We start from the raw sequence: 13,495 nt of genomic DNA, 5'->3' as shown, positions 1-13,495 counted from the left end.
CATCGGTGCAAGCTTTTACACCGATCCAGATGACCCTAAATCTCAATCTGGATACCTATTGAAAGTGGGAGCAATTAGCTAGAGTAGCTCAGTGCAGAGCATTGTAGACATACAATATTTGCAAAATACATACAGCTCTGAATATGACAGACCCATTGACTAAAACTTCTCTCACGAGCAAAAACATGATCATACCTTAGTACTCTTTGGATGTTAATCACATAGCGATGTGAACTAGATTATTGACTCTAGTAAACCCTTTGGGTGTTGATCACATGACGATGTGAACTATGGGTATTAATCATATACAGACATGAATATTGGTGTTAAATCACATGATGATGTGAACTAGATTATTCACTCTAGTGCAAGTGGGAGACTGAAGGAAATATGCCCTATAGGCAATAATAAAGTTATTATTTATTTCCTTATTTCATGATAAATGTTTATTATTCATGCTAGAATTGTATTAACCGGAAACATAATACATGTGTGAATACATAGACAAACATAGTGTCACTAGTATGCCTCTACTTGACTAGCTCGTTGATCAAAGATGGTTGTGTTTCCTAGCCATAGACATGAGTTGTCATTTGATTAATGGGATCACATCATTAGGAGAATGATGTGATTGACTTGACCCATTCCGTTAGCTTAGCAGTTGATCGTTTAGTATGTTGCTATTGCTTTCTTCATGACTTATACATGTTCCTACAACTATGAGATTATGCAACTCTTGTTTACCGGAGGAACACTTTGTGTGCTACCAAACGTCACAACGTAACTGGGTGATTATAAAGGAGCTCTACAGGTGTCCCCAAAGGTACATCTTGAGTTGGCGTATTTCGAGATTAGGTTTTGTCACTCCGATTGTCGGAGAGGTATCTCTGGGCCCTCTCGGTAATGCACATCACTATAAGCCTTGCAAGCAATGTAGCTAATGAGTTAGTTATGGAATGATGCATTACATAACGAGTAAAGAGACTTGCCGGTAACGAGATTGAACTAGGTATTGAGATACCGACGATCGAATCTCGAGCAAGTAACATACCGATGACAAAGGGAACAACGTATGTTGTTATGCTGTTTGACCGATAAAGATTTTTGTAGAATATGTAGGAGCCAATATGAGCATCCAGGTTCCGCTATTGGTTATTGACTGGAAACGTGTCTCAGTCATGTCTACATAGTTCTCGAACCCGTAGGGTCCACACGCTTAAAGTTTCCATGACGATTATATTATGAGTTTATGAGTTTTGATGTACCGAAGGTTGTTCGGAGTCCCGGATATGATCACGGACATGACGAGGAGTCTCGAAATGGTTGAGGCATGAAGAATGATATATTGGAAGCCTATATTTGGATATCGGAAGTGTTTCGGATGAAATCGGGATTTTACCGGAGTACCGAGGGGTTACCGGAACCCCCCGGGAGCTTAATGGGCCATAGCGGGCCTTAGTGGAGAAGAGGAGAGGCGGCCAGGGCAGGGCCGCACCCCCCTAGTCCGAATAGGACAAGGAGAGGGGGGCGGCGCCCCCCCCCCCCCCCCCCGCCGCTTTCCTTCCTCTCTTTCCCTCCTCTTTCCCCCCTTCTCCTAGTCCAACAAGGAAAGGAGGGAGACCTACTCCCGGTGGGAGTAGGACTCCCCATGGCGCGCCTCCTCCCTGGCCAGCCGCCCCTCCCCCCTTGCTCCTTTATATACGGGGGCAGGGGGGCACCTCTAGACAACAACAACAGATCATTGATCTCTTAGCCGTGTGCGGTGCCCCCCTCCACCATAGTCATCCTCGATAATATTGTAGCGGTGCTTAGGCGAAGTCCTGCGACGGTAGAACATCATCATCGTCACCATGCCGTCGTGCTGACGGAACACTCCCTCGACACTCGGCTGGATCGGAGTTCGAGGGACGTCATCGAACTGAACGTGTGCTAGAACTCGGAGGTGTCGTGCTTTCGGTGCTTGATCGGTCGGGCCGTGAAGACGTATGACTACATCAACCGCATTGTTCTAACGCTTCCGCTTTTGGTCTATGAGGGTACGTGGACAACACTCTCCCCTCTCGTTGCTATGCATCACCATGATCTTGCGTGTGCGTAGGAAAATTTTGAAATTACTACGTTCCCCAACATCTTGTCGCTAAGTTTACCTGTTGCAAGGAAGTTGGTCAAATAATATTCGTGTTGGTTTATGCTGAACATTTCTACATGGTTCAATTGTCGGGGCTGGAAACGTCGGAGGGCAAGAACTAAACTCACCATAGTGATGCTTGTTTTATTTTTTTTTGTTGCAAAAAATCGCTGCATCATGCATTTGGGTGTTCGGTCCGCCCCGTTCTAAAAAGTACAGCAACAAGTGTGATGACAACGTTAAGGGTCCACAATGAGTGGTAGAACAAAAAGACACTACTGACGAGCAATTCTCTCCATCGTTCAGCGGCTAACCTCTCATGGCAAGTTGTATTTTTACAAGATGTTAACCTGAGTGACCTGCACAGACGTCACACATGTTTTTTACATTATTCACAATGGCAAACAAGCTCACACAGAGTCATAAGTTAGAAATGCTAGACTTACGGAAATTTTTTTCCCCACCTACTGGATCTACCGACCTAGTGTCATGTTCCCCACGTTCCATCAAACTAACTCAATTCCTGCAGACATGGCATTAGTGATCAAAGTTAAAAACCGTCGTACATTCACACGTTCCGCCGGTGCCGGTCCGTCCCGTCTCGGGTGGCCTTAGGGCCATGGAGGAGTGGATCTTGGAGGCTTCCTGAAGATAGAATAAAGGTCTCCCCGTCTAGCCCTGTTCCGGTGATGCGTCTAGCATGATCGGCGGGTGTGTGGATGTGAGTCTCTGGTGGATCTATCTTTGGTGGATTTGCTCGAATTCGTTCGTCGTTCGTTTTCGTTCGTGTGTCTTCTGGTTGGATCCTTTTGATCTACACTCTTCATCTACGGCGGTTGCTGTTCTGGTGCGTTGGTTCTATGGGGCCTTAGCATGACGACTTACCGACGGTCTACTACAACAACATTTGTCCGGCTCCAGCGAGGGAGGGGCGATGACAACGGCGCGCCTTCGGCTCGCTTCAGTGCTTGTAGTCATCGCTAGGTGGTCTACGGATCTTGATATAATTTTTATTATTTCTAGTGTTCGTTGTACTACCATGATTGAAAATGAATAGATTGAAAGTTTTTTCCAAAAAAAATTCACATGCTCGCTATGGTATACTTGAATTGTTGCACAGTAGGTATGGTTTTAAATGCCTCGGTCGTATTCTTTAAAAAAAAAGAGATTCAAACTTCCGCCATCTGCAACATTGTGATGTAGACAACCATACATTTTCGACAAGCGGGATCTGGATGAGATTTTGCGGACGGGCTAGCTGCTGCGCACAGCGTACTGCCTCCAGTCGTACATGCACACTTTTAATACTACTGTTGAAGCTCCACGTAGCCTCTGACTCAGCTTAGCCACTTTTACTCCTTTGTTCATTACAATTAATGGTGACCGACCGGAGCTCTATGGTGCACAGCATATCCACGTACGGTCTGCAGCCCATATATTGCAGCTGCTGCCTGAGACCATCGTAATCATATGCAAGTCCAAATGATCCCCTGACAAGCTTGTCCATCACCAATCATGCTGGACGAACAAAGGCAGGTCCATAAAAGAAAGGAGGCACGTTGCTGAAAATGGCACTCATCTACGGGAGATCGATGTGGTTGGATGGATCAGCAGATCCATCTTCTCTCGAGTTACGGGGCGCGCCGTACGCCAGCGACAGTCGAGCTCGTGATATAGGTACTCCATCGTCTCGTTCCCCAATAACAGGCGGCCGGTGAGGTTGTCGAGAAGGCAAGAATTTACTCAGACTGCGGCGGCACGTTCATATAATCCCAAGTGCTCATTAATGACATCGAGCGGCCACCTAAATATATTTAACGATGATGAAAGGTTTCACCGATTAATAAGGACATGTTGTCGTCGTTATTATTTTCTCACAATTAATATGGACAAGCTGGTATGCGTTGTTATTGCTTTCGACGACAGAGGTTATGACGACGGCTAGCAACCACATTCTGAGTTTTAATGACCACAAGTCATCTCGTTAAAAATATTTTCTTAGCCATGTGTGCACACCTTATGAGTGCAACATAGCATAGATTGTGCAATGCGATGAATGGAGAAGTGGTGAACTTCCCATGGTGGTGGGCACCACAATGTTCGAACCTTCTAGAAGTATCAGTGTGTCACAACACCGGTTCTCTCCAACTAAACGTCCAATTCAAATATTCAGTTAATCCCCATGTATCTAAGGGTTTGGTGTCAGGCGGACGCCTATAGCTAGAGTTGACAATCTTTCAATGACTAATTCGTCCATCCTATTTCGTAGTACCCTTTGTACTTTGGATTGAAATTGATTATAAATTTGACTAGAAAAACATAAGTTATATGCTACAAATCAATTGTTCCGCCAAATGACTTCTACTCCCTTGTTCACAAATATATGATGTTTTAGATATTTCATATGGACAACATACAGACTGAAATGAGTCAAAAAACACACTAAAATGTGTCTATATACACCCGATTCACAAAAAGCGAAAACATCTTATACATGTTAACAGAGAAAGTATTTTCTAGTTTAATGTGGTCAAAGTTTGACCCAAAGTGCGATGGGTGTCAACAAACTAGGACAAAGGAAGTAGTTTGACAATGTTTTCACCATGTGACTCTTGTGGGAGAGTCCACTCCGTCCCTTTTTTTTCTCATCCCCCATGTAGACCAAAGTGTCATTTAAGTAGGGTTATAGCTCTATAATATACTTGCTCATAGGGCATCTCCAATAGTTTGTTCGTTTGCTTCTTGGTAAACTCTGGCACATCATCGACCAACAAATTATCCTACTACTACTCCAACAAGGAGTATCTAGTTTGTCCAATGATAGTGAAAGAATGCACAAGGTTCCAAAGGTGACATGGAATAACTGAGGAGAAATAGAAATATTGTGTGTTCAGGAAACAACATTTGCAAGGGCTTCAAGATACATTGGAAGAGAAGCCTTGCACATTGTCCCAACTTACGTTTGGCAAACTACAGAAATTCTATTTGAGTAGTTGTATGATAAGTTGTTGCTCGATAACATTGCTACTTTTACAAGTAAACTAACCAAAAAAACTATTGGAGATACCCTTATTAGGTGTCATCGTCTTGTGACGTGGAGAACCAAGTAATTAATTTCAATCACTATAAAAAAGATACTCTTTGTAATGGTTACCTAGGGAGTAGGGATCCATGCATCCACTGCAACATAAGTGAATCCTCTCCTCGCTCGATATGTGTCGCTCACAATGTCTGCTTAATGTGGGAGTATAAACTAACAACCTTTTAAATCAAGAGTCCAATTTATTAACCGGTTTCACCTTGTATCACAATTTTTGGTGCCGATGTTTTCAAAACTGTAGGCCTGGTGAACCCTTTTTGAAAAATACTTTTCGAAAAGGGGGACTCCCCGGCCTCTGCATCAGAACGATGCATACGGCCACATTTATTAGAAAGTAAATAAGGTTCAACAAGGTCTTAAAGTCTGCAAACAAAAGGAACGGCTAGCTCACACAGAGCCTCAACGCCAGAACAAAAAGCCCAACAAGCCACAACCGGCAGGCAAAATAAAAGATAGGTAACTAATTGCCTATCCTATTACATGACCGCCATCCAAACCGGTTGAAGATATCCCGCGCTACCATCTCCCACCGGACAGATCCAGTAACCAAATGCTGCCTGGCCTCCGTCGGAGTGAGTAAGGACCACATACGGATCAGTGCAGTAGCCCGGAATAAAACCTGCAAAAAATGAATAGTTGTTTTCTGTTAAAAGCCAAATCATTTCTGCAATTCCAAATTGCCCATAACAACGCACATACTCCTACACGAATGTGTCTAGCTGTTTCGGACTCTATCCCAGCAAGCCACGCCCCGAATAACGTGTTGACCGAAGTCGGAGGAGTAATGTTAAAGGCAATTTGCACAGAGCGCCACAACCCGCGTGCCAACGGACAGTCAAAAAAGAGATGCTTGATAGTCTCGTCCCGATCACAGAAACTACACCTAGTAGAACCTGTCCAGTTGCGCTTAACTAAATTGTCCTTTGTTAAAATTACTAGTCGTCAACCCGTGCATTTGCACGGGCTAGTCAATAAGTCTCATGAATTTATTTTTGCATAATAACATCTATCATGAAAGGAATAAATTGAAGCACCCATCAATCAACTTCAACCTGAAGCAAATGTAGGGTGTTTCCAGTTTTATTTTGTTTTTTAATTAGCTCAGTTCTAAGTTACAAATATTATTAGAAGAGTGTCTTCTGACTCTTTGACTCTTATCTTATTTTATTTTGTGTAACCTTGCTTCTTTGTATATCCAATATGTGCCGAACAAAATAATTATAATTTATTTTCACTATGTTTACGTTTTTTCAGTGTCAAAGTTATTACATACTATATGAATTTGGAGCAACTGAATACGAAGACTGAAAGGAGAGAAGATTTATCGAAATCAGTGATTTGAGGCTTGTATAAACTACTTGAAATATATATGGGGATGATATCCCTACATATTAAATTGGTTGACCCATGACAATGTTTCACATTGGACCATAGAAACATGACATATGACATTCATGGATTTCTAATTATATAATAACCATGTCAGATAAGTTAACTGGATAGTCTTAATAGTTTTACATGTTTAATTAGAAATCAATATATTATATCGAAATTATTATTTAGCTAGATTACATGTGTAAAACTAAGGTTGCTTTTTAGGGCAGAGTTAGATTAACTGGTAGTAGCAAAACAAAACATAAGATTCTTCATTTTGTTTGTTGTACTTATTTAACTTTTATTGTGTCTAAAGATGATCATGAGTTAGAAGGGCAAATAGGTTCATATTGTTGGGACTTACGTCTTATGTCATCTAACCATTAGGTACTTTGTTGAGTTACCACCAAGAAGAACAAAAGCTTTAGAGGCCACTTTAACGGGTTCATGGTATGAACGTGGATTTATTGTAGAAAATGCGAAGTACTTGTCAGCCTAGTAGTTATACTAAGCAAAATGTTGTTTCACATATATCCAAGAACTATATATGTAATCTATCATTGTGCTAGTTTCTACAAAGTTTATTTAGTACACAAACACGGGTATTTCATATGATATTTTCTAAACTATGAGTTGTAGTTGCGTAACATTTTCAGAGGTGTACCTTGAAAGCCTAATACTGCTTGTCGATGAATGTAACCTCTAATTGGATTTATAAGTTTATATAGGCTCGATGTGCTTTCTATCGTATAACCATCCGAGCTAAAAAGCGCCATCGTGTTCATGGTCATCCTCGTCGACACCCTTGGATTGCAGCCATCGTGTGAACATTTACTGTGTTAAAAATGTTCTTCTCATAGATAATTTCACATACTTGATTAGCTTCGTTCTTATGTACTAATCCAGTAATCATGTGGGCACCCTTCCAGCACCTAAGCATCAATAAGCAATATGTCCTTGCCATGAATGTGCTGCAGCAAAACACAACGCATGTGAAGTCGACACATGAAGAACTTCAAGCACTGACAGAAAAAGGGGAAACTATAGATCAACCTTCTATAGAAAAAGGAAATTATAGATCAATCTCTTGATAAAAAATAGTGGTGTCAGTGCAGCCATTGTAACCTGGTCTCCATGCATCAATAGAGGGTAGTACATGTTTTGATGTGTTTATATCAAGACTGCAGATTGAAGCCCTACTGCTCACGGACCTAATTTTAGGTTATCTTTAAGTTGATGGTGATGTTGCCTAGCCTCCACCGATCACCGATGGCAATGTCTGGCTCAAGCGTTCCGTGCCTGCATTTTGAAAGATTTCTTTACGCTCAAAGTGAAACATGCTTGACGTAATGTATTTAAGTTAAAACATCCACTTGCACACGTGCTTTGACAATATTACGATATTCACCCATTTTTTTATCTGAATATGTACTAAATGGATCTCCTCCAGCCCTAATTTATTTGGTAACAGGTTTTACTCTAAAAAACTTGATTGTACTTTTCATCACTAAATACTATATTTCTCCTTTTATTAATAGTGCAACTAAAACTTAGTGTGCTTGCCAACTCCAGTACCTACTACTCAGTCACATTAATATATGATGATATTTGGCGGAAACCTGAATGGCTCCTTTCAGCTCGGCTAAAAATACCAAAAAAGTGTTTTTTAAAGTTCCATAAGAACTGTACATTTAGATGTGTACTCCCTAACTTAAAAGTTCATTAGAATATAGTTTGTATGTTACACCGAAAGGGTAATAAAAAATATTTTTTATCCTAAATATATACGTAATGGACATTTACATGTAGGAAAAATCAGGATTTTCACAAAATATAGAGGGGTTTGATTTGTTTTTGGAATATTTTGCCTATTTGAAGCTTGGGATCAAAATATTTGCACTCTTGGTAGCAATCAACCATACAGTATCTTGGTAAGAAGCTAACAAAGAGACAGATCTAACAGACAATGTCACCATTGTTTAATAAATAGCAGCTCAAGAAACTATGTGTAGAACGTAATCAGTTTCATCCATAAACAGCTACAGAGATAAAACTGTACCTTTCTTGAGTAAGGACCGCATGTGATATTCTCTATGGACCAAATGATGTTGTTGCTACTTTTTTTTCTCTAGCAATAGGACATCAACGCTAGCTGCAGTCCACCAAAAAGTATGGCTTGTCTCCGGCTGCCATGTTGCTTGCCTGTGTGCTCTGCATCTGTTATATTTGAAGGAAGAACAACCTACGTATCAAGGGAGGGTCAGGATGATGAACTGATGGAACTTAGCTCCTGCAGTCCTGCCAAAGCGCAGCTATGCTTCCTTGCAATGTGCTAGCACATGCTGACCGCGGGTCTTCATGCACGCAGACCAATGAACATCATTCCCCATAGAATAAGTGGTAGGTGATTAGGGGCAAAAAATGATCAATAAAGTTTCTAAACCTCTTGATTTCTTTTCATGTACGTCAGTCCAATCATGGAAAATTATGTACAGATAACTACAAAATAATTAAACAAACGTCCAATGTCTCGAACCCCCAACTCAAACCTGAGTACTTCTGTTATTATTCCAGAGCTCCTTAAGGAAGACGCTAGTGTATTCTGAAATATGAATCCCGCAATGCTAATACGCAGTGTCTCCTTTGCTAATTAATATCAGTCTGCAGTTCATCATACTATTCATACTCGTCCATAAGTAAATAAAACAGACAAAGCCCAAGCGTGATGGTATTGGTTTTAATTTGCATGATAGAGAATTAACATATCGTAATTCAGAGAACATGATATACCTACCAAATTTCAGACCTGACTTGACTTGGACACATCCGTTGACGCCTCTCACCACCCTGCGATCACCTGCGCCGCAATAGCACGCAGCTCATAGTTTCGGGGCCATCAGATGGCCTTCTGTGCTGAAGCACCGCTAGCGCGGATCAGCCTGTATATGCAAAGTGCTGCCATGTCACAATCCTTCGTAAAAAGCTATAGAAGATCAACGGAGTTAGCTAGCAGCAGTAGTAAAGAGAGAAAGGAGAGAGATGGGAATTGCACATAGGAACAAAAAGCTGACTTTCACAAAAAGATTGGTCGATTCCGGCTAGCATTGTACCAAAAGTACACGTAACAGATGGATTTCTTCAAGATGCTACGCTGCCAGTATTTCTTCTACCAAATCCTCTCCACAATCTCGTGTTCCTCCGATATCCCCTGCCCTAGATCTTCCCCGTTGACCCTCCTCAAGCGGGGAGAAGCAGGAGCGCATGCACAGTTCTCCCATCTATCACTTGAGAGTCCGGCCACGCGAGGAGCAGCCAGCCAGCGGCCGCCTCTTCCCTCCGCAACTCCATGGTCTTGTCAGGATCGAGATGGCGCTCCATGGAAGGAGCAGCCAGCCAGCAGCGCCTTCTTGTCTCCGCAACGCCGGGTCCTTGTCGCAATCGAGATGCCGCTGTCCTATATTTTTTGAGGATTAGTTTTGCGTCAGGATTCTTTGGGGAAGGATCGTGTAGTAGTAGTAGTACGATGGATTGGTTTTTTTGCAGTTACCCTAGATTGTTTTTTTTAAGATTGGTTTACTATTGCGTGAAGATTAGTTGCGCGTGAGGATTCTTTGGGAAGGATCAATCGTGTAGGAGAGTAGTACGATAGATTTGTTTTTTAACAGCCACCCTAGATTGTTTTTTTTATAGCTGCGCTATGTTAGTTTTTTCTTGGATTGCAAGGATTATACGGTGGATCCACATCGTAATAACTCGGTCTCATCAGATTAACGGCTCCTAATTACTGATTAACGTAGGAATTTCTAGGGAGTCTAGGATTAGTATACCGATAGAATAAGTGGTAGGTGATTAGGGGCAAAAAATGATCAATAAAGTTTCTAAACCTCTTGATTTCTTTTCATTTACGTCAGTCCAATCATGGAAAATTATGTACAGATAACTACAAAATAATTAAACAAACGTCCAATGTCTCGAACCCCCAACTCAAACCTGAGTACTTCTGTTATTATTCCTGAGCTCCTTAAGGAAGACGCTAGTGTATTCTGAAATATGAATCCCGCAATGCTAATACGCAGTGTCTCCTTTGCTAATTAATATCAGTCTGCAGTTCATCATACTATTCATACTCATCCATAAGTAAATAAAACAGACAAAGCCCAAGCGTGATGGTATTGGTTTTAATTTGCATGATAGAGAATTAACATATCGTAATTCAGAGAACATGATATACCTACCAAATTTCAGACCTGACTTGACTTGGACACATCCGTTGACGCCTCTCACCACCCTGCGATCACCTGCGCCGCAATAGCACGCAGCTCATAGTTTCGGGGCCATCAGATGGCCTTCTGTGCTGAAGCACCGCTAGCGCGGATCAGCCTGTATATGCAAAGTGCTGCCATGTCACAATCCTTCGTAAAAAGCTATAGAAGATCAACGGAGTTAGCTAGCAGCAGTAGTAAAGAGAGAAAGGAGAGAGATGGGAATTGCACATAGGAACAAAAAGCTGACTTTCACAAAAAGATTGGTCGATTCCGGCTAGCATTGTACCTAAAGTACACGTAACAGATGGATTTCTTCAAGATGCTACGCTGCCAGTATTTCTTCTACCAAATCCTCTCCACAATCTCGTGTTCCTCCGATATCCCCTGCCCTAGATCTTCCCCGTTGACCCTCCTCAAGCGGGGAGAAGCAGGAGCGCATGCACAGTTCTCCCATCTATCACTTGAGAGTCCGGCCACGCGAGGAGCAGCCAGCCAGCGGCCGCCTCTTACCTCCGCAACTCCATGGTCTTGTCAGGATCGAGATGGCGCTCCATGGAAGGAGCAGCCAGCCAGCAGCGCCTTCTTGTCTCCGCAACACCGGGTCCTTGTCGCAATCGAGATGCCGCTGTCCTATATTTTTTGAGGATTAGTTTTGCGTCAGGATTCTTTGGGGAAGGATCGTGTAGTAGTAGTAGTACGATGGATTGGTTTTTTTGCAGTTACCCTAGATTGTTTTTTTTAAGATTGGTTTACTATTGCGTGAAGATTAGTTGCGCGTGAGGATTCTTTGGGAAGGATCAATCGTGTAGGAGAGTAGTACGATAGATTTGTTTTTTAACAGCCACCCTAGATTGTTTTTTTTATAGCTGCGCTATGTTAGTTTTTTCTTGGATTGCAAGGATTATACGGTGGATCCACATCGTAATAACTCGGTCTCATCAGATTAACGGCTCCTAATTACTGATTAACGTAGGAATTTCTAGGAAGTCTAGGATTAGTATACCGATAGAATAAGTGGTAGGTGATTAGGGGCAAAAAATGATCAATAAAGTTTCTAAACCTCTTGATTTCTTTTCATTTACGTCAGTCCAATCATGGAAAATTATGTACAGATAACTACAAAATAATTAAACAAACGTCCAATGTCTCGAACCCCCAACTCAAACCTGAGTACTTCTGTTATTATTCCTGAGCTCCTTAAGGAAGACGCTAGTGTATTCTGAAATATGAATCCCGCAATGCTAATACGCAGTGTCTCCTTTGCTAATTAATATCAGTCTGCAGTTCATCATACTATTCATACTCGTCCATAAGTAAATAAAACAGACAAAGCCCAAGCGTGATGGTATTGGTTTTAATTTGCATGATAGAGAATTAACATATCGTAATTCAGAGAACATGATATACCTACCAAATTTCAAACCTGACTTGACTTGGACACATCCGTTGACGCCTCTCACCACCCTGCGATCACCTGCGCCGCAATAGCACGCAGCTCATAGTTTCGGGGCCACCAGATGGCCTTCTGTGCTGAAGCACCACTAGCGCGGATCAGCCTGTATATGCAAAGTGCTGCCATGTCACAATCCTTCGTAAAAAGCTATAGAAGATCAACGGAGTTAGCTAGCAGCAGTAGTAAAGAGAGAAAGGAGAGAGATGGGAATTGCACATAGGAACAAAAAGCTGACTTTCACAAAAAGATTGGTCGATTCCGGCTAGCATTGTACCTAAAGTACACGTAACAGATGGATTTCTTCAAGATGCTACGCTGCCAGTATTTCTTCTACCAAATCCTCTCCACAATCTCGTGTTCCTCCGATATCCCCTGCCCTAGATCTTCCCTGTTGACCCTCCTCAAGCGGGGAGAAGCAGGAGCGCATGCACAGTTCTCCCATCTATCACTTGAGAGTCTGGCCACGCGAGGAGCAGCCAGCCAGCGGCCGCCTTCTTGTCTCCGCAACGCCGGGTCCTTGTCAGGATCGAGATGCCGCTGTCCTATATTTTTTGAGGATTAGTTTTGCGTCAGGATTCTTTGGGGAAGGATCGTGTAGTAGTAGTAGTACGATGGATTGGTTTTTTTTGCAGTTACCCTAGATTGTTTTTTTTAAGATTGGTTTACTATTGCGTGAAGATTAGTTGCGCGTGAGGATTCTTTGGGAAGGATCAATCGTGTAGGAGAGTAGTACGATAGATTTGTTTTTTTACAGCCACCCTAGATTGTTTTTTTATAGCTGCGCTATGTTAGTTTTTTCTTGGATTGCAAGGATTATACGGTGGATCCACATCGTAATAACTCGGTCCCATCAGATTAACGGCTCGTAATTACTGATTAACGTAGGAATTTCTAGGGAGTCTAGGATTAGTATAGGTATAGACTTGTTTATGCACAAACCACATAAATACTTTAATCTTCAAAGGGACCTTAACTTATCAAACATCTTTGGAACTAGGAATCACACTAGAGTTAATGATATCGATATACATCGATTTAACTGTGAACTCCCCAGATCTAGTAAGCTTCCAACACAACTGATCGGGCTGAGGAGTTAACTGAACCTCCATTAGTCTACGAACCAGGTGAAGCCATGCTTCCCATCGATCACCCACAAGCACCCTCCTAAACTGAAT

At 42.0% G+C, this 13,495-nt stretch overlaps 1 long non-coding RNA gene across 2 annotated transcripts; it reads right to left on the bottom strand.

Moving 5' to 3' along the window:
• Nucleotides 1–7,266: 7,266 nt before the first annotated feature.
• Nucleotides 7,267–12,867, bottom strand: LOC123161230 (uncharacterized). 2 transcript variants are annotated; one of them, XR_006480617.1, is made up of 5 exons: nucleotides 12,595–12,867; nucleotides 12,279–12,467; nucleotides 11,154–11,497; nucleotides 8,662–11,026; nucleotides 7,267–7,901 (listed from the first exon to the last, which is right to left on the bottom strand). It is a non-coding gene; the product is annotated as an uncharacterized lncRNA (long non-coding RNA). The 2 variants fall into 2 exon arrangements; XR_006480618.1 differs by having other exon boundaries at nucleotides 12,279–12,423.
• Nucleotides 12,868–13,495: the final 628 nt, after the last annotated feature.

This window comes from Triticum aestivum, chromosome 7B, assembly GCF_018294505.1.
Source record: "Triticum aestivum cultivar Chinese Spring chromosome 7B, IWGSC CS RefSeq v2.1, whole genome shotgun sequence".
NCBI classification, from domain to species: domain Eukaryota; kingdom Viridiplantae; phylum Streptophyta; class Magnoliopsida; order Poales; family Poaceae; genus Triticum; species Triticum aestivum.
Note: the sequence above shows the minus strand (reverse complement) of the source record. Positions and strands in the feature narration are given on the sequence as shown.